Here is a 25534-nt window from a genome sequence, read left to right as displayed (position 1 = left end):
TCACACACACACAAAGCATCTTGCCAATACCTGCCTGGCTGCAGAGAGCTGGAATCCAGACAGATGCCTCCATTATAACCCTCTCCTCCTGTTTTTCATCCTTCCAGACCACTCCATAATGCTCCTCCACCCTTGGTGCTGCTTCTTTATCTTCCTTTAGCTCCCACAGCCTTCTTTTCCCTTCTTGCAGGCACTTTGCCCAGGAAGGATGGGACAAGCAGGCCCTAACTAATCACCTGAGACATTAACAACTGCATGCAGAATTATTTGGAAGCCCTGTTTCCCTGATGGATTCCATCCTGTGCCTCTGCAGGCTGTATCCATTTGTTCCCTGCCTTTTGCTCCCAGATCCCATAAAGAACTTTTCCTTGTCATCATTAGGGCCGGTGTCTTTTTGTGTTCACTGAGTAACTGCTCCCAGTGGCTCCACGGTAAAAAAAAATAAAATAAAATAAAATAAAATTCCATGTTGCTTCTTTTTGGTTGCAAAAATCACAATAACCCCAAACACAGAACAATTCTCATTGGCAGGAAAATAGCCCAGCACACCTCATTCTGCAGGGATGGGGCAGTCACAGGCACACCCATCACAACTTGCACATCCCTGCTGTTTAAATTAAGCAGCTACATCCACACCTTGGGAAAAAAACCCACAAAGCCAAGGCAGGCACAGCAGCTGGTCTGATCGTTGTCAGCCACTGAAAACCATCTCCCCAATAATTAGAGGGTTTTAGATGCTCTACCAAGGCGAGCACCGGTCCCACCCACGGGGCAAAGTTCAGGGAGAGAATCTGGAGGAAAGTGAACAAAAAAAAAATGTGCAGTGAATTAAAATTCGGGAGCTCCTCATCTCCGTGGGAACACCCGAGTACACAAGACAACAGCTTCCTCTAATTAAAAAAAAAAATCAATCATCTCAATCTGCTTTCTACTGTCTTTTTTTTCCCCCTCTCCTTTTTTCGGAAGGCTATTGGAATTTTTTTTAATAGATATTCATGGCTGCATATCCAGAGGTACCTATTCCCACATCCCAAATTATTCAGTTAAGAAGGGCAAAGCAGGGTCATAAAAGATCCAAATTCTCACACATCCTTTATGAATAAATATATATATCCATTGTTCCTGGAGTGAAAGGCCACTCAAACCATCCACTTGCTCTTCCCAACACTGTCAGCATCCTAAAATGCCATGACCCCAAAGTGTCAGAGAACCCAGTGCCCATCATTCTAAAACTGAAATTCATAGATTTTTAACTTTTTTTTTCTTTAAATCAGTCCATCAAGCTGTCCAGGGAAAGCAGCTGTGTTTTAGGAGCTGGGGAGAATCATTTATATTTAAAGTACTGTTGGATTCCCTGCCTTTTTTTTTTTCTTTTTTTTTTTTCACCCAGGAGCATTCCGAGGGTTGAGTGACTCTGGAAACACACAATGCCAAGAAAGCATCAGCTCAACCAGCAAGAGTTGGGGGCACAGGGAGGGGACCAAACAGATGGAAGAACAGACTCTGGGTTGGCTGCTTGGTGTGGAAGACAAAGCCTCGTGTAAGAGAGGCAGAGAAGGACAGAAATGATGGCAGCAACTCAGCAGTGAAGCAGAAATATTTGCTCAGGTGTAGATTCCTGCAGGTGACCTTGTTAAAAACATTCTGTGTCAGTGCTCAGCAGAAAACATGGATGGTGTTGGCATTAAATGATCCCTAACAGGTCACCCTGCTGGGAACAGGGACAAGAGGTTGGGACACCAAAAACATCCCAGGGGATAAAAACCCTCACACTGCAGTGCCAGGCCAGTTGCTGAGAGGTTCAGTGTCTCAGATTTTCACTTGAACAGAAGTTCATCCCTTTCACCAGGAAATAAACTCATTTCTGCTCAGGTTGGAGCTGCTCATTAAAGCACAAAAAACCCTGTAATGGAAATAAAATCAACTTTACCACAGATGCACTAACCTGACTGAAGAGGTCACAGAGAGGTTTGGGCTGGAAGGGACCTCAAAGCTCATCTCATTCCACCCCCCTGTCATGGGCAGGGCCACCTTCCATCAGCCCAGGCTGCTCCAAGCCCACCCAACCCGGCCTTGAAGCACCAGCCCACACCCAAACTGGAGAGGTTTTCAACTTCTGAATCATCCCCTTCACTCTTGAAGCTCCTGAATCATCCTCTCCTGGGCTGGAGGGAGGGAAGAAAGGAGACCCCCAGCTTCCCTCTGAAAGCACCAGCTCTTCAGTATCAAATTTGGATGGTGGGAGAGGGGGGGGAAAAAAAAGGCACTAAAAAACCCTTTTCAACCAGCTTGAGTGTCCACTCCACAACAGGCTGCAGCAAAACTCTTCATTAGTCATGGCTGGCAAACTTGAGAGGAATGAAGGGAATCAATGAGTAATGCAACTCTATAAAAACACAACAGCCTCAATAATGGGAAAATCAAAACCCAGCACAAAAACCTCCACGTAAACAAAAGCTACAGAACCAGGAGGGCTCTCGAGCCAAGGTCTACAACCCAAAAAATTCCATCTGCATAACTGCCTTTGGAGCGTTTCCCTCCATCCCCAGCAGCTTGGAAATGGTGGGTTTCTAGTCCTGACATATGCACTAATGCACAGGCACGACCATCATCTCCCTCTCCTTTGGGAATCCCTCCCAAAAATTGCCACTCCAAGGAGGCAGCAGCAGGTGAGGGGCAGTGTTTCCATCTAGCATTATGTGACAGCTCTGAGAGCTGCATTTGTGCAGGCAAATGGGGGCAGAGCAGCTGCACTGTGTTAACACCACTGCCTGCAGATGGGACTGGGAGCTCCTTGAGGCTGAGAATCTGCTCAAGGAACAGCCAAGGAGAAAAATGCTCCGAGTTAGAGGTTCAGAGAAGCTTTTCCAGCTCCTGGAGCATCACCCCCTGTTAATGTGCGGCGTTCCAGGAGCTCAGGCTTTCCAGCAGGGTGCCCCTCACCAAAATAAACCCGCCAGAACAACCCCAAACCACTTCAGTCCCCCCGCAGGATGAGCCCTGCAGGCAGCACAAACTCCATCAGTGACCTCAGCTCAGGGCTGGGAGGAGTCATTTCCTCATTCAACCCCTGATTTCTGGTATATTGATAAAAATCTGGCATCCCCCAGCCAGGGAATCTCCACGTCCATTTCATCATCAGAAGTTCCTACTTCTTGTTTCAAGTTCAAAGCTGCACACTGGCAAAAACTGAAGAGACAAAAGTGCCTGGCACTTATATATATTTTGCCACCACACCTTTATTAAGTCATTTTCCTGTTCCTGAAAGGCACCTATTGATATGAACTTGTGCTGCCCTTTCAACTTTGCAGCAGCTGCAATAAACCCTGCAGGATTTTCCTCGTGACGTGATGACATTCCCACAGACCAAGGAGCCACAGAGCGAATTCTTATACAATATGATAATAGACTTGGTCTCCAAAGGATAAGCATGTCAAGATACAGAAAATCACTTTTTTTTTTTCCCCCTTACCAGTGCAATAAAGATGTGATTGAAAATGTCGTGTTCTGGGTCTATGAGCAATATTCTCATAACTCATCATCTAAAACAAATTGTTCTATCATTTGTACAAGTTAGAAGAGATTCCAAGTCAGACAAGCTGAAAGCAGAAGTTTAAACATATTCAGCATGGCAGAAGGAATATTAATGTCTCTCCTCCCTATATAAATGTGAAACCTCAGTCTCTCACCTCGGGTTAATTAATCTTTCCAAAGTGCTCAAAGCCCACCAAACACACACCAGGAAGATCTTCCAGCCCAGGAAAGATCTTCAGGAAAGCTCACCACAAACCCTGCAGCTCTGCTGCAAAACCTGGCAGAGCAGAAATAATTGAATATGCAAAACTGCACCGTGTTATGCCACAAAGTCTCATTCTTTGAGGGGGAAAAAATGCAAATACTCTGGACAGAGAGGTGGGCACAGAAGAGGAGGAGCATCCTTTGGTGCAGGGCATCACTGGAAGGTGCTGCTAGCTCCTCCTCTTGTCTCTAGCACAAGATAGGACCAGTTACCAGTCACCAGCACGACTTGCCCATGATTACCTGATTGCTGAGCCATTTACACAATGGACACCATTAGAGGAGAAAGGTTTTGGCTTTTCTTCCCCCACCTCCATTCCCATAAAACACTTTTCGCTCCTGTAATTGAACCCTCAGCAGCAAAGAACCTCTAATGAGCCAAGCAATTTCTGAGGAATCTCAGGACCCGAAATCCACGCAGGAAACAGCTCTTGGACCGAGTTCAAACACATCCCCCGCTTCAAGTCTCGTCTAGGGCCACTTAAAAACCCTGAAGTATTAAAGCATTAAAGGTACTTGGGAGAGAACAAGGATGGTGTGCAGGCTGAGCTCACTCCAAAGAGGAGGAGATGATGCTAATTATACGGCTGGTAAAATGGAACCACTGGGGGGAACAAAAAAATGAACAGCCAAGACAGTTTAACTGGTGCAAGAGCAGCTCTGCTGTTTAATCGGGGGTAGGATGTCTGCCTGAGTGGAGAAGAACAGATCACATCAAGGTGGTGACAGGCAATCAATGAACACTCAATTAACACTTCCAATATTACTAACTTAAGCAAAACGTGTTTTCTGCACATGGAAATCTCTCCCCAGTACTGATACAGCACTAATTTAATTTTCCTCAGCGCGCCAGCACCAAACATTGAAAGACAAAAAAATTCAGGTGCCACCACGTGAAAGGAAAGATCCCTCAGTTCTGCAGAGGGGTGGATGGAGACAAGGCAAGGTTGTGGGATGATGGCAGCACTGGCTAAGCAGCCTCCTTGCCCCAATCCCTTGGGGAATGTCATTTGTTTCAAGCTGCATTTTCCTAGACATGGGCTCAGCTGAAAGCAACCCAACCCCTTCTAAACTACAGCCCCAAATCCTGCAGGATTTTGCATCCCTGTACCAAAAAAGAGAGGGAGAGAGAAAAATTCATGGCATAACTGAAGTATCTGAAGGGCAATAATGACCATTTTCCAAATCTTGTTTTAGTTGTGACTGGCTCACGCTGAGTTTTTCCCACACCAAACCTGCAGTTGACCTAAAAGAACATGGCAAGATGTATCATTTCAATTTAAAACCAGCAAATGTACCAAGCCCTGGGTAATTTGCTCCTGTGCTTAAATAAAAAGCTGTACAAAAATAAAACATGCCTTTTCCCTGTCTGAATTTATCTGAGCACAGAACCATGTCCTGCCTTCGTACCTCTGGCCAGCAGAAGCCTCTTCCCCTGGCTGAGTACTTACAGACAATAATCAAATCACTCCTTTAGTCAGAAGAAGCAGATTGAGCTCCATTCCCTCTCTCCAGCCTCTTTTCCAGCCCTCACATCACGCCTGTAGCTCTGCCCTTATCTCCCTCCAGTTTGCCAACATCATTTTTAAGGTGTAGACACACACAATGCTCTTCCTGCTTGTGTTCATTACTCCTCTGCTTAGACAGCCCGAGATAGCATTAACACTCCTGAGAATTCACAGCACAGCACAAGACCAGCTAGTTATTGATAAGATAATGAAATTAAGCTCCAGCTTCTCACCTTGACGTGGCGGCTCCCAGGGGCCCCCTCTCTCCAAGTGTGGGTTTCCCTCCCCGCTCTGTTTTCCTCTGGATTAGTAAATTATCACACCCCAACCGAGCTGCTCGGGCGCTTTTCCACGATAAACCAGGATGACTGATTGAAATTCCCTCCAACCCTCGGTGTGGGAGCACAAGGTGTGTTGGCTCAGAGGACGTGGGTGGCTGGTTGTGCTGTGGACAACCCCAAACCCAGAGCCTGGGCCACCATCCACGGGGGAACCTGTTGCTGTGGGGATCCCAGGCAGGACCAGGGGAGTCCTTGGCAGGTCCCAGCAGCTTTACTGCAGCCAAGCCAGCTCTCCCAGGAGCCAAACAAGCTCCATCCCTCAAATCCCAGCGCTGCCAGGATGGATCTCCCAACCCCAGGGCTTCAGCACTGCCATCAGAGCATTCCCTGCACTGCACTCGGAGCAAACCTCAGATCCTCCCTCCCAGCACGTTCTCCTGCTTCTCCAACACCAACAGGATGAGGACTTGGGGCTCCTGGGAGCCAGGAAAGGTGGATTCTGGGTGGGTTTGGGGCACGTTGCAGACTCCCACTCCTGGCATCCAATGCCAGATGGAAACTGCAAACTCATCCAGGGATCTGGACCCAGGGGTTTGCTTCCAGCAGCTTTCTCTCTCTCCCCCTCTGTCCCCAGCCCTACCACTTAGAAGCTGATATGTCTGGATTTTTCACCCACAGTCAGGAAAAAAAGATTTGTCATAGAAAATGTGTGAGCACTGACATCTTAAGACAAAAAAAGACGCAGATTTCTCGACTGTTCACAGCACATTATGGAAATACATTCTCAGGGACTATTAAATATGGGGATTATTGACTAGATGAGCAGAAGCTCAATGGACTAGCTTGCAAATATGTCTTTAGACAATTCTTAAAATGCAGATTAATTATCTAACAGACCAGAATATTTTTTTTTTTATTCCTGCAGACTTCCTAATGATCTGTTGCATAAACAAACATGCAGACAGTTTTGTTTGCATTTGTGTTGACTGTGATGCTCTTCAATAACTAAATAGTGACTGAGGAGGCTTAAATCTTATTTAACACTCAGCAGGAACAGAACAAAAGGCCTGTCAGTCCAAATCACTCCAAGACACGTCTCCTGAAAGACCCTTGGGAGGCCCAACTATCAAAAGACCCCGTTTCCCCAACACAAAGCTCCTGACACACCACAGAGCATTAAATTCTTTATGTGTTCATGCCATTGGGCTCCATTAAAGCAGCAACAACATTGATGTCCATCATTTAACCACTCATATTCCCTTTGAAAACAAGCAAGGAATATTAAATTACAGAGATGTTTTTCGGGGCTCTCTGCAGGTTCAGGACAACATCCATGCTGGGATTACACGTGGAAGAACTGTACAGCAGCAGGTGAAAAGTTGGGGGAACCACTGCACTGAGCTCTGCTGCTGCTCCCACCTACTGATTCCTCCCAACCTTTTCAGCCAGAATTTAAAATTCCCATCTTGATTTCCCATTTGCCGTCGATATAATATCGAGCCCAGCAGTCATTTCCTCACTAAAGGTAATTAACAAGTTATTTGTCAACTGTGCTTTCAGCTTCCAACCACTCAATTTCTTTATGCCTTCCCTGATAGGTTGAGATGCTCTTGGATATCAAGACCAATGCAAAGCAAGTGTGAAACATTATTATTCCAGCTTCACACCCACTTTCCCTCGGTGTGAACAATAATGCAAACTGCAAGACAGTGATGAATTGGACCTGTGGAGGACCAGATGCTCTGTGAGCATTAGCACAGGCTCTGCCCCCCAAAGGTTCTCCAGTCTAAAAAAAAAGAGATGTGATGCCCTGCTCTCAGAGCTGCCTGTGCACACACACAGCCCTTTAACACCAGGTGTTACCAGGTCACACTCGAGGTGGAGTAAGAAACGGGAAATAAGCCCAGAGCAAACAGGAAAACAGCAAGGGCAAACGAATCAGTGTGGGCAGAGGAATGTGGATTTTGATAAGCCTTTTTTTTTTTGGGGGGGGGGTGAAAAATAGCTTTGGCACACGTTTGCAGATCAGCACTGGTTTCAGTGAATTAGGGTTTGCAGGCAGGCTCAGTCGCTTGACCCAAAACAAGCCACATTTACAGCAACTCCATCAGACACAGCAATTTGCTGCTTCATCACAGCCCACAAAGAGAAAGCAGGGGGGGCTGCTGCCCAGCTTGAACCCCACCACAGGCTCAAACATCAGTGGCAACAAACCTTGCAGTCCCTCTGCCTCTGAGCGGGGCCAGGGAGCCATCAAATGAACCCTTCAGCATCAAGACGTGATTGGATTCCTTCAGAAACACGTCAGCCTCTGTCACTGCACCACCAGCTCTGGGGTTTTCAGCACAAAGTTTGTGAAGAGGTTAGGGGGGGTTTTTAGGAGCCCAGCCCCTCCCGAGGAGGTCCAGGCTGTCTTTGCTCTCAGATTCAGGAAGGGGAGAGAAGGTGCAGAGCCACTGCCAGGGGGCAAGAGCTGCTTTTCTGCTGACCCAGCTGAGGTGTGATCACACAGAGATCTTAATGACATCAACTGCTCCTGGAAGAGCCAGGGAAGGACCCACAGAGCCTCCCCCAAGAGCCACCAACGCAGGGAACTGGTGTCACACAGCTGTTGCCCACCAGTCACCCTCCTCCCCCCCAGCACACACCACTGAAACAGTCCCAAAAAGGTAAAAAAAAAAAAAAAAATCACCCTGTTTTTTAAAAATAGCGAGGTCTGCAAGGAGCTGAGCACATGCCTGAGTGGGTGGGAAATTAGTATTATTATTATTATGATGATGATGACTTTGTGCTCGCAGGGTCCAAGACCTCAGATGACTTGTTTGTGGCCGGGATGGATTTTTGCAGACTCATTATAAACCCTTGAAAAGCGGGGTTTGTAAGGTCAGAGAAGAACTCCCATTAACTGTAGCCCAGCTAGGGATTGCCAGTGTAATCTATCTCTCCCGTTTATGCATATTCAATAAGGCCAAGAGGAAGCTCCTTTGCTTTATTTCCACATCGTTGTGCTGACGCTGAGCTAACCAAATAAACAAACTGAAGAGAGGGTGGGGAGGAACAGAGAGGCTCAGGGAAAGGGGAAAAAAAAAAAAAAACACAAATGCCTGGCTCTCTCCTTCATGAAGGATGCAAATAAATTCTGCAGACTTTGAAGTCAGGAGATCTCAGCAGAGATGAAAATCCCCCTGGGCTGGATGGCTCACCAGGGGCTGGGCTCGGGTGTTTTTTTTTTTTGGGGGGTGTTGTGTTACAGAGCTGCTTCCACGCAAAGGATGGGCAGGATAAACATTAATACCTTGACACCTGAGCGAGACCTGGCTCAGGGATTTGCAATGGAGCAGAAACAGAACCCTCTGGGCTCTCTAATCCCCCCTCCTGGCACTGTGAGACCACAGACTGTTCAGACTCTTCACAGCAACACTCCCTCTCAAGCCCTGGGAACATTCCCGAGCCTCTAGCTTGGAGACACTGAGGATCCAGGCAGGAAATCACCCGTGGAGATGGACAGCGCTCTTTTTGCCACATCAGAGCATCACCTGTGGCTCCCCATCACCCTCAGCTTGTCCACGCAGCCCCTCATCAGCTGTACACACAAACCACACCATCTCCTCGTGTCCCTACATGTTCTCCTGGTAGAATCCCACAGGATCCCTCCCCAGGCTCCATTATCAGGGCAGGATTCACTCAGGGTTTTCTTCTTGTCATTCTGAAGCCCGAGTTACACCAACTGCTGCTACCGATCCACTGGCACAGGCACAGCCAGCAGCCTTCCCTTCTGATTCTCGCAAAAGCAAATTGCCAACCTTTTCTGTTGGCACCTTGGCTCACTCTAACCCTGCTCTGATCCATTTCCACCCCCAAATCATTAAAGATAATAAATAAGCCCAGCCTCAGTGTGAGGAACCTTCCCATAATCACCTGTCTCCCCTCCGATGAGCACTCGGCCATTACACTTCTATTTTCTACAGCTTAACTAGGAAAGCCAGCACTGAACTCTGCCCCTTATCCCACAGCTATTTATTGCCCACATTCTGCTATTTATTTCCCAAAATAGTCCCTTTTGGGTGGATTTAATGAAAAATCCAAATAAATTAGACCCGTTGGAACATGTTGAGCTCCTGTTTTCTCAGCCTTCCAAGCAGCATTAGGAGGGAAGGTTTCCCCACTGGGCACCCATGCTCTGCACATAAGCTGAGGTGATTTGACCCTCAAGCTTAGACCCATCCGAGTATTTCAGTGATAATTAGGCCCTCCCGGCAGGCACAGAAGCAAAACTCACCTGGCCTGACATCCCAGCTCTTCCTCAGGTCTGAATTCTGGAAAGGCAGCGCGTGGCGAAATTCCTGCTGCATCCATCAGCTCCCTCTGCCCACTGGGGTTCCTGCCTTGCTAACTGCCCAGCAAGGAGGAAGAGTCCTCCCCTTTGTGCTTACACCTGCTGCTCGTTTACACTCGATTTACCTCAGGGCCATCAGACCTGCTGATTTACACCACCCTTGCTCCCTTTCTCCCTTCTCTGAACAATTCAATCACTGCTAATTCACTGCAGGTGGGGACTGCCAGCTCTGTCCCGCCCATCAGCCACTCACTGTGACCAGCATGGAAATGTTCTATCCGTGGAAGGTGTCCCTGCCCATAAGGGAAGGAGATGAGTTTTAAGGTCCCTTCCAACCCGAAGCATTTTGTGATTCTATAATCTGGCCCTCCACCTTCATCACCAGTCACTCCCACGTCCACCCCATCCACTGTAGCACACCAGGTCTTCCACAGGCACCAGGACAAACATGGAAATCGCTGTAACATCGACTGTCCCTCCAAGCCATGTCCCACAGAGCAGGTGAAAAGTTATCACAGGGACCCTTCAAACTGCTCCATTACCTCCTCACAGGTTTTACAACTTTTTTTCCTCTCTCCAAGTCCCCCATTTTTCTTGTCAGAGAACCCATGGCAGTGTTAGCAGCTCCCCTGAGGGTACAAGCCAGACAAACTGGAGTTTCCAGTCTCCTGAGCAGGGGCACAGCTCTGCAGCATTCCCAGGGATCTCCTTTCTGGACAAAGCTCTAAGCCAAGTTTTCCACTCCTGTGCAAAGCTTTCCTCCTGGAATTGCACATACCCCAGTGATTTCTTGGTATCATCCCCTCAATTCCAGTGTTCCTCCTGTCCACACACACAGCAAGAGGCTCCCTGTTTTAACAGATTCCTCAGCCTTTATGTGCTTAGAAACCATCCCCCTTGCCCAGAACAAAAAAGCATTTCTGAGAAGACTTGCATAACTTTTGTCTTGCCTTGTTGTGCCTGCCAGGAAGCACAACAGAAAAAAAAAGTATAAATCAAACCTGACCCTAACGAGTGCTGCCCACAAAGATCTCCCCCCAGAAGTCAGGGAGAATCGATACCCACACCTCAGGCACATCATCAGGCCTTTAAAAAGGGCAAGACATCGACTGCCTGCACGTACTTGGTGCTGACCAAAACCAGAATAAAGCTCAAACTGCCTTAAAGAAGATGAAGTTCCTTGGAGGAGGGAGTTCTTCTCCACCAGTTTGGCCCAGTCATATCTGATTTTGAGCATCTATCTGCTCCTTCATCCCTTGTGTCACCCCTCCCTCCTCCTCCTCCTCTCCCCTGCTTTTCCTCTTCTGACACCAGACCCCATCCCTCCACCCAGCAACCCATGCAGGCTCAAGCATCACCCCGTAAAAACACACAGCTTCTCCTCCAGCCAGAGCAGCCCGAGGCCTTTCCTGGTCTCCTCTGTCCCTATTTCACGTGGAACACCAGCAGCTCTTCCCCAGAGAAAGAGGAGCCTAAACCCACATGGCCAGAGCAGCTCCTGTGGCAAACACAAAGATCCTCCATCACAGGCAGATTCTCTCCCACCAGAACTCCTTCAACTACCCAGGATTTTGCTGAGGATTTTCCCAGCTGCTACGTGAGTTTAAAGTTCACTTTCTGCTTTCCCACCAAGCAGAGACATCACTGTGAGCACACCCAACACACAGGAGACGCAGTTCCCTGGCACATTTAACCTTTCAGAAGAGAGAGTCTGGAGGCAGCACTGCCCATACCTGCCTTGCTGCTCCTCTGATGAGCTCCCTGAAGACCAGGTCCCTCAAACCATCCTCCATCCTCGCCCAGATTGCTGAGTGCTCCTTGGCATCGAGGTGTCCAGGCCTTTGCCAGCCCACATGACTCCTTGGCTCATTTGCCTTGCACAGCTTGCAAAAGAAACCTCCAGCAAGAAACTTGCAGCAGCAGCAGCATCTCTGCCTCTGTCCTTCTCAGAGCTGGAGGCAGCTGCTCCAAACCCCCCACTTATAACCAGCCTTGCACAGATGATTCTTTTTAGGGAGATGTTCATCTCTTTACCCCAACTCTGGTCTGTCCTCACCCACAGCCCTTCATTTTGAGGTTCACCCATTTCAGGCCCCACTCTTCCCACCCCCAAGAGCAGAGGCACCATCCCCACAGGAGCCAGACCACAAAGGGTTAAGAGAAATGGCCATTTAAAAAAGGAAAAGAAAAGAGCATTCTCCTTCCCTGTGCTGACACTCTCTGTGCTCAGCACAGCCTGTCAGCTCCCTTTTCCCCCATCCCAGCTCCAGCTGTCTCGTCTCAGGGTAGGAATTCACATCAGGTGTGGGGAAAGCACCACCTGCAAGCCAGAACGAGCCACACAGCAACTTTCCCAACTTCTGCCTCCGCTAATCAGGCCCAGCCCCGAAATGGAAACCGAGAGGGGAAGGTTCTGCCACTCGCCATCTATTTCTCTACCCAGATGGTTCCCTTCAAATACACAGCTTAATATACATAAATACTAAAGCAGACTTGCATCAAGACACGTTAAAAATGCCTTGGCACGGTGGGAGCCTCACTGCAGATGGCTCCTACCCCTGTGTGAAACAAGACTAAAGCAAACCATGGCAGGAAAGCACCCGGCACAGTCACATCCACCTCCTACCTGTGAGCACACGCGTCTGAGCACCCAGGAGCTGGTTGCTGGGTGCTGTCGGCTCCACGGGAGAGCCAGAGACTCCAGAAGGATGCTCCTCGCTCTCCCAGCGCCGTAGACTCCCGGCTGCCAGCCCAGGGAAGGCTCTGCTCTGTGCTCGATGCAGCGGTCACATCCAGCCGGGATGTGGCTGCTGAGCGGCTTCCCGGAGAAAAGGCTGAGACAAAGGGCTGGTTCCAGCTGGGGGGGGATGTCTCCCGGTCGTGGTGGGGCTGCTGGAGCCCACCAGCGCTCCGTCAGAACGGCCGGGATGCGGTGGCTGAGCTGTCCCTCAGCATCCCCCGCCAGCGGGAGGTCCCCGGGGAGGCAGGGACAGAGCTGGAGCCTCCAGCAAGCAGCACCTCCCCGCAAAGGGGACCGGGAGGCGAAGCAAAACCCTCGGTTTGTTCGATTAACTCCCCCCGGGGTCGCAACCTTGAGGTCTCGACCCTGCGAAAGGGAAGAATCCAGCCTGGCGGGCGATGGGAGCCGAGCGGCGCTCGCAGCATCCCCTCACCCACGCAGAGCCCCGGCCCGAGCTGCGGCTGTGCCAGAGTTCAGACACAGATCCCACGGGATAAAGTTGGGCCCAGGGAGAGGTTCCTGCGTGGAGTTTTCCCCCCCAGTGCCCGGGCTCAGCGCTGCTCCTTCGTTAGAGGAGTCAGGGCAGCGTCAACCCCGCACGTCTGCGCACACAACCAGCTCCTCGCACATTCTATTCCCGAGCACAACTCCACCGACACGCGTTCCAGAACAACGAGCCTTTTCCTTCCCGATCCAGAGCCCGAGAAAAAGATGAGTTAGAGAGCGTTCTCCTCGCTGCCTGGCACGCAGGGCTGCGAGCACAGCGGTCCGCGGGGAGCATCCCTACCAGCTGCCCACCGCATCCCGGGGATCGCTCCCAGCTCATCCACAGGAGTTGTAGCCGCCCCCCTCCCCGCGCCCCGCGAACTTCAGCTCCGCTGAAAAGCCAGAGCGTGGCATTTTTCAACTCTTGGTGCGCTAAAAAACACCGCAAAGGGCTGGTCCCGAAGTCCTTCAGCGAGTGGAGGGGGCGGCCGGGGGGCACCGGCTGTGGGTCAGGAGGGGATGGATATGACCGGGAAGGGGCCGAATGTGACCGGGGAGGGGGTGATCGTGGCCGGGGGGGCCAGCGAGCGGCTGCGGCTCCGCGCTCCGAGCGCTCCCGGCCCCGCGGCTCCGCAGCGGCGGCTCCCGGGGGCCGGGGCGAGCATCCCGCGGGGGGACCCCCGGCCCCGCCACCCCCGGGGGAGCGCTGCCCGCCGCCCCTCCAGACCCTCCCATCCCTCCCTCCATCCCTCCCTCCCTCCATCCCTCCATCCATCCATCCCTGCCTCCCTCCATCCCTGCCCGCTCGTACCTGGGCTGGGCTCTGCCCGCGGCTGCTCCGGCCCCGCTCCGGCAGCGGCGGCCGCGGGTCCCCGGCGGCGGGAGGGGGAACTGCAGGGGGCGGGGGGCGGCGGCCCGGGCACGGCGGGGACCCCCCCCAAAAACAGGCGGGGCGGCGAGGGAGGGATGGAGAGGGGGTACGGGGAGAGAAGGGGGCTGGGGAGGGACGGGGGGAGAGGGCAGAAGGGAGGGATGCGGGGTGGCGGACAGCGAACAGAGGATGGAGGGAAGCAAGGAGCAGGAGAAAAAGGAGCTGGGAAGGAGGGCGGAATGGCAGGAGACTGAGGATGGAGGGAGGGCAGAAACTGGGATGGAGGGAGCACAGGGAGATGGGATGCAGGGGGCTGAGGAGGGAGGGCAGGGAGCAGTGGGACACTGGAATTACTGCTTCCAAAACTGAGCAGTTTTCCTAAGGCCAAACTAAACACTCCCAGTTGGTATATCTGGGTTTGGGAAAGCTGTGCTTTCTCCCCCCCCCCATCCCAGATCCTTAATTTGCTTTAGGACTCTCCAGGGTTCCACCTTTCCCTATATGTTCTCTCCCTCTGCCCTCCCTGAGAGGGACACATGGTGAGACACTTTTGCCCTCAGCTGCTAAAATCTTCATATCCAATATTAACCTCCTCCTTGTGCCCTGAACAGCAACACAGGCTGTGGAAAAAAAAACCATCATCCAGGACTGGGAGACTGGCAGGAGTGGGACAACCAGAGCCCTCCCAGGGTGTGAGGCTGGGAAATGCTGCACCAGCCAGAGCTGAGGTGTCCCTGTGCTGCTCCAGCCTCCCCTGCGACGCTGCAGCTTTGTTTGCCTGTTTATTTGTTTTTTTTTTTTCTTTTAATGGCGAGAAAAGCGAAGCTTTTAAACCATCAATTAATTGGACTCCTGCATTAAGAGCGATGAACTATTATTTGACAGAAATTCATCTTCCCCTCCTGCTGAGAACAAATAAGCTGGAGGAAAAGAATCAGCTTCAGAGGAGAAAAATAAAACGCCTCTGCTTCAGAGACAAATTACTCATGAGATACACAGGTAACAGGCATGGGGTGCTTTGAGCTCATCCCTTTTACACATCATTTCCCTCAGGACAACAGCTACAAGTCAACCTGCTTCGTGACTGATCCCCAGGCCTTTGCCCCAGTGCCCCTGCCCAGCAGGCCATCCCAAGCATTTGTTATCCTGGGAAATAGAAGAGCATTTCCCTGTGTCTGGGCTGAGTTTGCTTTTAATTTATGGTTGTGGCCCTCAAGGTCCAGATTCACACCTGCCTGGGCTGCAGCTCAGTGCTGAAGGTGAAGTGGGAGGGGGCAGGAGCATCATCGAGGTGGATCCTGCATCCTCCTCCCTCTCCTGACTTGTGCAACCACCCCACTCTTTCAGACTTATTTTGCATAGTTCAGGTCCATCTCTGCCCTTCCCACCATTACTGGAGCCTCAGCCTTGCTGTTGTGCACTTAGAAGGGAACTTCAGACCTGGGAAAGTAAAATCCAAGGCCTCCACCTCAAAATCTCCACGGCAGAGCAGAGTCACAAAAGTTAAAGCACCTTGTCGGCCAACAGCAGGTGAGAGTGGCCTGAAAGGAGGGAATCCAGAGGAGGCAGCCACGGGAGAACTGTCTGCAAATAAACCTGGCTGGGTTTGGAAATCCAAAGGTTTCCAACCCACCTCCTGCCAGGAAGTGTTAACGTGGGGAGAGGAGGGGGAGGGAAGCCACCCAACTAGTTTTAAAAATAGAGTTTGGTCACTTTATGAATGAGGTGATCTGACACAGTTCCCTGCCAAAGCCAGGGAGTTTGGTGACCTAGAAAATCCCTTTCCTGGGCATGGAAGTAGTGTTGTTGTAAGACTCTAAATCCGAGCGTTACGGAGGGTTTGGGATCCTGCTCCTAAACTCAGGGGAACAGAAAGGCAGGGAGGAGATGCTGGTACTTCAGAAAGCCCTCAGAGACAGGGTCCCTCCTCCAGGGCAGAGCACTGGTCCCCCACCAGGCAGCCCTGAAAGCTCCTCCCCTGGGAATCGCTGCTAGAATGCTCGCTAAGGTCAGCAAGGCACAGGGGGCAGAGCAGAAGGTCTTAGAAAAACAGTTAATTGTCCAAAACAGAAGCTCAGAACTATGGTACTATTGCAGGTCCAGCTCAGCCCAGCCCCAAATACGCTCTGGGGTCTCAAGACAGCCCCAAACACCCTCTCCCCAGCAGCAGCTCTGCCAGCTGAGCCCCTGCAGGGTGTAGGAAAGCCTGTGGTGATGCATATGGATGAGCCTGCCCCAATTTCCACCAGCAACAGGCTGTTTGTTCCGCGGGATAATCCAGCACCTCCAGATCCAAACATCTGGGGGAAACAGGCCCTGCTTACCCCACGTTGTACCAGGTACCCAAAGCAATTAAATGATCTTCTCCCTCTCAGCTGCACCAAGAGGGGGGCTCTGATCTCAAAACTGACGTGAAGTTGAGCTGTGAATCATTCAAACAACTGCTGCATCTCTCTTCATAGGTGGCTACATTTCAGCAGCACAGTAAATAACAGTCCCACTGTAAGGAGGAGTCAGTCAAACCCAGGAAGAACTGAGAGATTTAAGGGGATAAAAGATGCTGCAAAAGGCAAGATTTCTCTTTTTACTGTAACACACAAAAAATAAACCTATTATGTGAGTGCCAGGTTTTCCTTTAAGGCTTGTAACAGGTTTCTATTGGTAATAGAACACGTCCAAATTAGATAATTTTATAGATAAGAACAGCTTTGAAGGAAGTGGTTAGGGGAGTAAGTATCTTGTGGTAGTTACATAAAAAAGCCCATCTAATTATATATATATATTTAGATAGCTCAAAGAAGTTAGTAGGATGAGTTAGATAAATAAGGAACATTTTGTGGAACAGTTTGTTTGCCTTCTTTTTCATGCAGAAGAAAATGTGTGTGAATTTAAACGAGCTCAAGTCAGGAATGGCATCTGCCACCCTGATGCAAAATTTGGGAGGGTGCTCGTAGTCCCATCCGAAGAGGCTGCTCCACACCTTTACTTCCAGTGTTGAAAGCAAGCCATTCCTTTAATTGCCATCTAATCTCACAAATACCAGCATGTGGTTGGTGCCCAAAGCTCCCAAAAGAGATGGCTCACACCCCCCCTCAGGTGCTGCACGCGCAGGTGAGACAATCCTGGGAGACCAGAGAGCACTTCAGTAAGGTTCCAAAAAAGCATTTTGCCATTTTGGAGATGGGAAATAGAGGACTGGAGCAGAGACAGGATATCAGAGAGGCCACATCTCAGACATGAACCCACCTCCACTCACAGCCCTGAGCTTTCACAAGGAGATCCATCCCCTCAGACAACAACAAACATTGGACTCATCATTTGCCGTTTATCTTCACTTGCATCCCAGTTTTCCTTGCCTTTTTTTGTGTGTGTGTGTGTTCTCTTTGTAATTACTGCCATCAAAGCATGTTTTCCCATCTGGGTGTTCATTCCATTCACACCTGAAAGGCAAAATAAAACCCCAAAACAATCCACCAGCACCACCAACCCCACAGAACCCACCTCTCTTTGAAATGTGAAAGATGAATGAAAGATGAAGAGACTCTTGGGTGAGAAATGATTAAGAACAGGGAGAAATGAAGAATGAAATTACTTCAGATCTCACGAGCAGGTTGGTCCAAGGCCTAAGGAGGGGATCTCCCATCTCTCTAAGTGGAGCCTCTGCTCTGGCTGGGACTCACTCTGGGGCAAATTTATCTGCCCTTAAGCCTCCACCTCTAATAATTCCATGGAGAGTTAAGAAAGGAGGGCAGGGAGACAGATGAGCCACAGCTCAGCAGTGACAGGGGCAGCTTTATTATGGCACAATAAAGAAAATTGCAGAGGAGAAAAGATGAGTTCAATAGAAGCTGCAGTTGAGGCTATTTGACTCCTGCTGCATGAACACACTCAAATGATGATGATGAATGGGTCAGAGGGGCTTTGGAAACCTTGTGAGCTGCCTTCTTCCAGGACAGAAGTTACCCAAAACCAAACAAGCAAAGGGAAGTCATTGTTTGGAGGTGAAATACTGGGTTAAGGGTGTGCAGAGGAGAACATGGAACGGGCAGTTTTTGTGGGGAACAGCAAAGACACACCAGAACTGCCAGAGGAAAGGGAGGACACTGCTCAGTGCTCATTAAACTTCACTTTTGAAGGGAGATGGGAGAAGGAGCAGAAACCTCCAGCAAGATTTAAAAATGCCACAAAGACCCACAGAGAAGGGTTTAATCTCCTCCTCGCAAAGGTCAGAGGGAAGCAGATGGAGTGACATCAAATACATCTTTATGAAACTACAGAGAAGGGGTGCCTTCAATCCGAGCTGACAAAGGAAGAACACAAAGCTTTCTCCTCTCCATGCTAATTCAGAGCTGAGATGTTGTTTTAGCACCAGAAGTGGGATCTGAATTGAAGCTTCAAGAGGCAGAAGGAAGGAAGATGTGCTCATTAATATCCCAGTATAACAATAACCTCAGATAATGTGAATTATTGCAAAGCCTCCAGAGAGCTGATAGAAATGTAGATTTACTCTCCCATCCATGGAGCTCCTCCACTTGGTGCAGTTTATTCAGCAGCACTGAGTAAATATCAACAAGAAGGTTAAAATATTGATCAGGGAAAATACTGCACGCTGAACGAGCCTCAGACATCTGGAATCAAACAAACTGCTGCAAGAAAGTGGCAGAGATATTTTGGGCCTTTTATTCTGCCAAAAGCCCGACTGATGATTTGCAGCTGTAAACTCCCATCTGGTGAGGAGGAAGGGGAAAAAAAAAAAATTCAGCTTCTGGTCGGAAAGAAACCCTGCTTGGTTTGTGGTTTGGGGTGTGGAGAAGGGCAGGAGGGATCTGCAAGGAACACACTTGGAATCAGATCGTTAAGGGTGGAAAAGCCCTTTAAGAGCATCATCACCAAGTTGACCACTAAACCTTGTCCTCAAGTGCCACATCCACAGGTTTTTTGGCAATCCCAGGGATGGTGACTCCACCACTGCCTTGGGAAGGGGCTCCAATGCTTGACAACCCCTCTGGGGAGGAATTTTCCTTCAAACCCAAACTCAACCTCCCACTGCACAACTTCAGGCCGTTTCTCAGCTTCCTTCCCCCAGGACAGTTTTCCAAGAAGTGGCCCAGGTGAGTTAATGGGGCTGGGAACCAACCAACCTGCAGCACTCTCAGCTCCAAAATCCCTCTCCTGGTGCAGCCTTTTTTTCCCCCCCTTGGCTGGCACTTTTCTCCTGCCCCCGACCTTCCCAGGGGCAGAGCCTGGAAGCGCCACCAAAGCTTTTGGCTGCCTGAGCCTCCCCCTTCAGCAGCTCCCCACCCCTCCTCCTTAAACAACAGGTGTCTAAAGAAGTTTGGAAGATTTGTTAAGCCAACAGACATATGCTCTGCATCATTCCCGTGCTCATCTCTGTGCCTGAGCTGAATTTTGGATCACACTCGGAGGAAACACATCCAAGTTTGCAGTTTGTGGGTGCCTGTTGTGCCCTGCCTTGGGTCCATCTCTCTGGTGATAAAATTTTAGCCCCCTCCCCACACACACAACCATCAGACCAACTGGCAAAGAACACGTGCCAGGGACTGGACAACTTCCATTCCATCAACATTTTCGAAAGAAGAACAGCAACAATTCTAAAATCCACTGGCTAATTGATAAAAAGGGAAATTCTAGATATTTTTCAGCAAAAACAAACAAACAAACAAACAAAGAAAAAACCCCAAGGCTATCCTTGCTGAAAAGATGTTTCCTGGAACAAAAAGCATGTCCATAATACTTCAAATGCCGTAACCCAAAAACGACACCAACCCATCTGCAATGAGATTCCTCCAATCCTCTTGTGCCTTCTCCCCTATCTGTGGCAGGCAGCAAGGAGAGATTAATTCCATGATGGTGGATGTGAGACAGCCCTAAAAGATGCAGCTCCTTTCCCTCCCACCCCCAGCTGGGATTTGAGGGCAGAAGACACAAAGCTCGGATTTTTCTGAGCTGTTCATTTTGCATCGTTTATTTACAGCAACACAGTAAAGGGAACATATAAAATAACATTTAAATAGGCAAAACACGAAGAGCATCATTAGGAAAGCGTAATAGAGCTCAGATTACCAATTATAATAAAGTAATAAAGTAATCTCTCAAGGAGCTTCATGTACAAACTGCAGAAGGGGAAGGAGGGAAAAAAAAAAAAGGAAAAAACCTCTAAATTTTCAGAAATATACTTGATTTTGTTTGTTCTCTATTTTGGTGTTGTTCTTAATTTATTTTTGTCGGCTTGTCTATCAAAAGTGTGACTGCACCACTTCCCAGGGAAGTCAGAAGCTAAAACAGGAATGTCACCAATGACAAGGATACAGGTAAAGCCTCCTCTGCAGAGAATTCAACCAAACCCAGGCCTTGGCACAAAACTCTCAGCACAGATGTTCCCTATTAAAAAAAAAAAATTTGCAAGTTCCCTCAGCAGCAAGTTTTACTTTCACTTCTCTTGTAACTTTTTACTTGATCCCAGTGGAGGGGGAGAGATATCCAGCAGAAAATGGAAATAAAAAGCCCCCAGTGAAAGGCAAAGTGGTGTCACAAAATTCCTGTCCCCACTGTCCCAAAAGCAGGCACCAGGCGGCAATTTCATCACCTAAATTGGGGAAAGCAGAGCAATATAAACAAATATAAGGAAGATTAATCACTTAAAAAAATCACAAGCAAACTGATTTAAGCCCAACAGACTCTGGTTAACGTTTGATATGAAGCTGCAGCCTCTGGTTGGGCAGCAAACACTTGCAGGGAATTGCTCATTTCAGGGGAAAAATGAGTCCAACAACACTTAAATGATAAATATTTGCAAGATCCTGAGGTGTAATAGCAAGCTGAATTAAGGTAATGTCATAATAAGGTAATATCATGTTCCTACACCAACAGTTCCCAACCACCCAAATTCCGTTTCACAAACAACAATAAGCTCATAAACGAATAAAAAAATCAATCATGCTTCTGGTTTCCTTTCAAATGGCAATGCTGGAAACCCGAAAGCAACCCCCCCCCAGAGCAGGAAAAGAACACAAAAGTGCCTTGGAAGTGAAAGCAGAACTCACAGCTCAGATTGAACTGTCCCAGAGCATCAGATGAGCCGAAGCCTCACGAGTGACAGCTTCGCTGGGCTGTTGAAAGTGCTCATTAAATTGCTGTCAGGGACCAAGGAGTGAGACATCAGGCAACAAAAGCCACGCTGCACCCGAGCAGAGAGGGCAAAATTTAATTTCCAAGTCGCATTCAGCGACTGCAGCGTCGGGCAGGGCAGCCCAGAGGGGGTGCAGGACAAACCCCAGGGCACCACTTACCGCGGGGGGTGTCCTGCAGGGTCACTCTGAGCCTGACAGCTGGGTTGTTCTTCCTGCAGTTGGTGGTTGGGATCGAGTGGGAAGTCGGGTTTGTTCTCCTGCAGTCGGTGTTTTGTGCCAATTCATCCCCCAAGGGAAGGCGCGGGGACTTTCCTGCTGTGCGTGGCAAGAACCAAACGCCTTCCAAAGGAGCTCCCCCTCTCCTCTTACTGCATTTTCTGAGCTCTTTTTTTTTTTTTTTTTGCCCTGGATGAGCAGGATATCATTTATACACCAAATTCAGACACTTCTGGGGTTTCAGCCTTCACGAAACACCAACCAGAGGAGCAAAGAAGTGCAAACCCAGCATGTGAGGGGCACAAAACCACCAAAGAACTCACTGCTCTGGAGCTTCCATTCTTTCAGGAGGCACTTCTGACTTCAGAACAAGCCTAAATTAATTCATTAACTAACCCACTAGCCAGCAGAAATTCAGTCAAGGCACTTCAACCACTACAAAAGTCCCCAAGGAAATTCTCCTTTTGCCATCGCCCCACTCCGTCCTGCCAAACGCTCCAGGCAATTCCAACCCCCCCAAAAAAATCCACCAGACAAAAGGTTATTTCCTTTAAGCTTATTTAATGATATTTGAAACGCTTAAATTTTCTATTTCCCAGATCCTGAAAACAGATTTTTTTTTTAAGTGACCAATATTTAATTCCAGAAACATACAACCTGATCAGCTAAGTCATAAAAGAGCTATTTTACAAACATACATCTGGATAATTAGAACAATAAAGTCTTTTTTTAGACATTCAAACATGATCAGTAAAAATACAGGATTATTAATAAAGATTTTTGTGTATTTTTTTTTTTAAAGAATACTTCCAGATTTTTTTTTTCTTCTCTTTAAAGTAAATCTCTGTTAAGAGTACATGATTGTATGTTGTACAAAGAAAATAAAAATATTCTAGTATGAAGAGAGCTCCACAAGACTTAATTCAAAATAAAACAGCAGTGTTTTGGCTGCAGTATCCCTTTTGCAGTACATCTGCTTGTCAGTTGGCACCTCTGGGGAGGGGGAGGGAATTGAGGGATTTCTTTGGGGAGAAATCAACACCAGGAGATTACAGGTCTGATATTCAGACCCCTATTCCAAAACCAGGGGCAGTATCTGTAAATGGGAATATCCGAGTTTTACGAAAATAAAACTGGGAACAGGCTGAGAGCTGCCTGAAAGCTGCCCCAAACCATCCAGGCTTCTTCACTCTGGAGGTTTCCTCATCCTCCTGTCTGATCCCACCCACAGGATGATAAAGGAATCTCCCCTCCCTCCACAAGGGGCATGTTCAGGAGATCTAAAATGATCCAACACCAGCCCAGCATTTGTTTTTCCACAGGAGAAGGAAATTCCCATTCCAAAGAATCCATTTGACCTTTTTTTTTTGCTTGTCCATGAACTGTGTAACAGCAGAAGAGAAGTGACCTCTCAGAGGATGGTTCCCACCCTACAAATTTGCTCCCAAATTAAGAACCCCTCGTTATTCTTCTGTTTGGGGAAGGAAAAAACAACCCTCGACTATTTGGGAGGGAAAAAAAAAAAATCCCAGAGAACAGTGTCCTGTTCTACTATCCAGTTTGGATACAGGGAATGTACAATCCATCAACAACCAGGGGCAAACCAAACTGCTTCCTCAGGCTGCAAACTGGAATTTAAAGAAGGGAATCTTATGGCTTCAAGGAGGGAAAAAAACCCACGAGAATCCTGAACATTGCACTGGGGCTGCAGCTCCTTCCACCGCCTGAGCTCTGGGGGACAGCAGGTGTGCCAGGAGAAAGGAATTCCCTGTCATTCCAGGCGACTGTTCTCCAAAAATAAGGGATTCCTGACCCCACCATGGTTTTCTCCAGAGCAGGAATGCCCTGTTTGGGAGGAGCTGAATCAAAACCCAACCAGGACAGAGCTCAGAGCGTCCTTTACATCGCCCATAAAACTGGGTTCAAATTTAGGTTTCTCCAAGCATTCCCAGCTCTTTTCACGGCTGCTAACACCTGGCAGGGATGAAACAAAGCAGTGCTGGAACCATGGGCCAGCAGGAACCTCAGAGAAAACCAGACCACCAGGGATTTTGTCTTCAGTCACGAGGAATGAGTACGAAGCAGCCAGACCTTCACAAGCCCCATCCTTGCTGCTCTTCCAGGATATTCTTTTAAAGCCAGACTAAGCTCTCTCTGTTCTGGAGTCCAGGGATAACCTTCCATCAACTGTGGAAGCCTCTGGAAAGCTTTCAGACCACCAGGGTCACAAAAAACTGCTCCTAGTTCTGGAGTGTGGGGGTTGCAGCTGATGGAGGGGAACTGGGGGAGGGGGGAAAGGGTCTCAAACACCAAGTCTGGCTCTATCCCCGTCCTCCTCCTGGCAGGATCCATGGCAGCATCCTGGTCTGGGGGATCCTCATGAACATCTGGATGATTATGACCAAAGGAACCGTGTGGCTGAGGTGAGGAGGGAAGTGCTGGGGTAATACTGACAGTGAATCTCACCCAAGGAAGAGGAAGCTCCTGCCAAGCCTGGAAGAGAACCCCTGGGTTTGTGTTGGCAGTGTAATGGTGCTTTGTGCAACTGGCTCTTCAGACAAGGGGAACCCCCCCCCACCCTCTAAACTTCCACCTCAGGTCCAAAATCACCTGTGCTGCCTCTGCCCATCGTCACATGGACTCTTGCCTTGCGTGTTCCATGGGGAAGAATAAGATCTGATGTTCTTACAGACAAAGGACAGATCTGTTTTCTTGCCAGCAGCTCAAATGTTCCACTCAGAGGAGCAGGGAGCGGGATCTCGACAGTGACAGCGACCAAAGGCAGATTCTCAGCACCTCCTGATGCTCTGACTGTCAGTGGGAGGCACAGGCTTGGCTTGCTGCTCACTTTGGGTTCCTTAAACAGTTTAAAGAGGGTACAAGAGAGACTTCCTTACACCCCTTCCACCAGCAGCCCTACTGAGGGTGTCTGTGGTGTCAGGGACAGCTTGAACCACCCTGTGCCAGGCAGGAGCTGCTGCCCTGGGACCAACCTCAGCTGGTCCAGTGTCAACTCTGTGATAACCTTTTTACCATCCTGTTCCCAGACTGGAAGGAATTCCAACAGCAAACCCCATTCCAACAGCAAACCCCATTCCAACAAGCCCAAGGAAGCCCTAGAGAGCTGTTTCAACCTTCCTGGATTTGCAAATCTCTGTTTCAGCGAGAACACGTTGGCACAAATTAGTTTAAAAAAAAAAACAAAAACAAACAACCCAACCCCACCCCCCCCAAAAAAAAAAACCCCAAAGCCCACCCCAAGCCCTCAGCAAGACATACTTTCAGGTACTAAAACTTACTGGCCCTATAATCAGCAGTACCTGTGGCTAACTCCAATGGCAGCCCTTTTTCATTCAGTAGTGAATCAGGGGCAGAGCTGCCCCACATCTTTGAAACACTTCTGGGTTTGCTTTTTTTTTTTTGCTTTTTTTTTGCCTTTTTTTTTTTTTTTGATCCAGAGAAGAGTTACAAAAGTGCTGCAGGTCCAAGTATTTTTATCACTTTACAAAGGAGACAATGATCAAAGCCAACAAAGTCAAGAAAAAAAAATAAAAAATAAAAAATTAGATCTCTCTTTCTCCTCTCCCAGCCTGATCTTGCAAGTCAACGAAGGAATGGGAAAGGGGAAAAGGAAAACTCGCCCATCTCAAGTGCCTGGATTTTTTAGTGCATGGAAAATTCTTGTTACACAGGCGGTGACAGGAGCAATTCCCATGCAGTTGGTTGAAATACAGGTAATTCCAGCCACAAGTCATCCTAACACCTTCATAAGTAGCTCTTGGCATGGCAGTTTTGAGTTGCCAGCAGGGAGTGCAGAGTCCAGTCCAGTGAAGTAAAGATACACCTGCACACAGGTAACACCCTGGCCCCTCACCCCTGACCCAGGATGGTCCACATGCAGGGGGCTAGAACTGTCACTACCCAGTTCAAACAGAACAAAACAAAACAAAACAAAACAAAAAAAAAAGGCAGATTAAAAAATTAAAATGTGCTTTTGATACACGGAATGAAGTCAAATAAATACATTGATTTTTTTTTTTTAAATGTCTAAATACATTTTTTTATATCCTACACCCAAAGCTCTGTACATTTGGTTTGGTTTGTTTTTTTGTGGTTTTTTTTTTTTTTTTTTTTTTTTTTTTTTTTT

The 25534-nt window shown here is 48.7% G+C and overlaps 1 protein-coding gene across 2 annotated transcripts in view; it reads right to left on the bottom strand.

The window, feature by feature from the left end:
• Positions 1-12442, bottom strand: part of GRIK4 (glutamate ionotropic receptor kainate type subunit 4) — a 159648-nt gene extending 147206 nt beyond the window's left edge. Inside the window, exon 1 of one of the 2 annotated variants that reach the window (XM_027901778.1) lies at positions 11657-12442. The gene's annotated coding sequence lies outside the window, so the exon portion shown is untranslated. The remainder of the gene's footprint in view (positions 1-11656) is intronic. The other variant, XM_027901779.1, reaches the window with a different exon arrangement.
• Between the last annotated feature and the right edge of the window lie 13092 nt (positions 12443-25534).

The sequence above is a fragment of the Empidonax traillii genome, unplaced genomic scaffold (assembly GCF_003031625.1).
Source record: "Empidonax traillii isolate 1590-97213 ecotype Southwest subspecies unplaced genomic scaffold, ASM303162v1 scaffold812:size654646, whole genome shotgun sequence".
Taxonomy (NCBI): Eukaryota; Metazoa; Chordata; class Aves; order Passeriformes; family Tyrannidae; genus Empidonax; species Empidonax traillii.
Note: the sequence above shows the minus strand (reverse complement) of the source record. Positions and strands in the feature narration are given on the sequence as shown.